The 2,582-nt window shown below is 33.4% G+C and overlaps 1 protein-coding gene across 2 annotated transcripts in view; it reads left to right on the forward strand.

The window, feature by feature from the left end:
• The window catches only part of LOC106872915 (DNA repair protein RAD52 homolog), a 456,284-nt gene that overhangs the window by 416,237 nt on the left and 37,465 nt on the right, over positions 1–2,582 (forward strand). The gene's annotated exons all lie outside the window — the stretch shown is intronic.

A 2,582-nucleotide genomic window follows, 5' to 3' on the forward strand; every position in this document is an offset into this window, starting at 1 on the left:
ATATATATATATATATATATATATATATATATATAAGCATTAGTGTTTGTCTTTGTGTCTGTATTTGTGCCCCACCAGTACTTGACAACTGGTGTTGGTGTGTTTATGACCCTGTAACTCAGTAGTTTGGCAAAAGAGATTCATAGAATAAGTACCAGGCTTCACAAAATATATATATATATATATAAGTACTGGAGTCAATTCATTCAACTAAAAATTCTTCAAGGTCGTGCCCTAACATGGCCACTGAAAATTAATCTTTTTTCATCTTTTGTTTTTTTTACTTATTGGATTGTAGCTAGTCTGGGGCACCACTTTGAAAGGTTTTTGTTGAAACAATAAACCCCAGTATTTAGTTTTTAAAGCCTACTACTTATGCTATTGTCCTCTTTTGTCAAACTGCTAAGTTACAGGAACATTAACAAACCAATACCAGTTGTCATGTGATGGTGAGGACAAATACACACAAACACACACATACACACACACACACAAACGTACATATATAAAGTGTAAAGGTAACAAAAACAAAACAAAGATGATGTAAAAAAAGAAGCAGTTTGTATTAGTTTACTGCTCAGGAAATGGTGTAAAAAAGGGAGAAATTGTTAACATTTCGAGTATACACTCTTCTTCCAAAAGATAAGATAGACTTATATGTATTTATATAAATATACTAGCAGAGATACCTGGCGTTGCTCCGGATTAAAATGGTATAGTTTGTATATATATATTACAGTTATGTTGAAAGAGGTGATACAGGAAAGGGTAGCATTGATGACAAAACATTTGTAGAGTAAATGATGGTCTAATTTGACTAAGCGACATGTAATACATCCATTTGGAGGATTCCATGCCCTAACTTATCATAGAAAATTGGGAGTTGGCGGAGGGTATGTAATTTTTTAACCCACCAAAAAGCTGTCAGTGGATATACTCACCTTTGAGGCAGTCAGTGCTGTGTCTAACATGACCCATCGTATGGTTGACAGTCAAATGAATGGAGATGTACTGGAGATATTGTATGTAAATGGGTAAACTATTGTCTGGAGTTGCTTTACCTGATTCACACAATGGTGATAATACTATCTAATGAAATAATATCTACATGACCTGTATAACATGCCATATTGTTAATCATTAGACTACTCCCTACTGCTGGCTTTCATTAATATTCCATCTGACTCCATATTAAGTGTAGTTTATTATATAGCACCCATCCTCCTTTAAACTCTTTAATGATAAGTGGTACTCTACTGTTACTAACACTACAATTCCATGATCTTATTATTCAATTGCCTTCGTACCCTCCTCCAACTTTCAACCAATATCCACAGAATACCCCTAAATTCTGTGTTTCTCTGCCCCACACCTTTAGCTAGTGAATCCTAAAACCAACCCTATGCCTAATTGTTTTGTATGCTCTTATTTTTCTTTGCACTTACTTTTGCTTTATTTATTCTTTCTTTCTTTATCCTTAATTTGTATTAGGACCTCTCCTTGCTTCCCACTGCTCTAAGCCTACTATAATAAAATATCACCTACACCCAGCACTGGCCTACCTAAGAATCAGTCTAGCAGAATTCTATCTCACCTGGATCGCCCACCTTGGATATCATATTACACACTTTCAAAAACTATATTCTTAACTTCAATGATCAACTTTGTTAGTCATTCTCCCATTTCATAGTTGGCATCGACAGACTCCAGCGACATCTCTGCTGTATTCTTGGGATATTCTTCTGTTTGTAAAATTATGTTTCATCTGATGGCTACGGTTTTTTGTAATGGAGTAATGTTCTCATTCTTCTATGAAAAAGTTACGTAAGAAACAGCTGTAATGAGCCGACAATTATCCATCGTATGTTATTATTCATTTGATTATAATACACCAAGGGGATTTATGACTTGTCGGACACCTAGAGTATACCAACAACATACTATTCAAAGTAATGAATGATTTGAACCAGCCCCTAAGCACTAAATACTCATAGGGTTGGTTTTCTCTTTGTACACAACTGGAATATCCTATTTGATACTTACCAACCATAGGCCGGAACCACAGAGATTATCCAACCCTATCTAGTGCATATCTTTTCAAGTTCCTGATTCTATCTGAATCCTTATTTTAGTATGTGTATATATACATGTGTGCGTGTACACATATATATGTATGTATGTATATATACACACACACGCAAAAGCTGTTTTCATCAACTGACTGCATCTGAAAAATGTGGTGCTGTAATTGCTTATCAAATGTGACTAGAAGTGGTTTCTCCTTAACCAGTTGAATCTAGATTAAAATGGAAAATGAGAAAGCAAAACATTTGGCATCATTCAAAAGCCATTTAATTCACATAGAGAATATAAACAGTGTAGAATACTTATGATAAAAAGATAAAGTCTCTTCTATGCACTACATAGAAAATATAATAATCTCTATGTAAATTAAGTGTTTTTTGAATGATGCCAAATATTTTGCTTTTTCATTTTATATTTTTATCTATCTATCTATCTATCTATCTATCTATCTATCTATCTATCTATCTATCTATCTATATATATATATATATATATAT

This window comes from Octopus bimaculoides, chromosome 24 (assembly GCF_001194135.2).
Source record: "Octopus bimaculoides isolate UCB-OBI-ISO-001 chromosome 24, ASM119413v2, whole genome shotgun sequence".
Classification (NCBI taxonomy): Eukaryota; Metazoa; Mollusca; class Cephalopoda; order Octopoda; family Octopodidae; genus Octopus; species Octopus bimaculoides.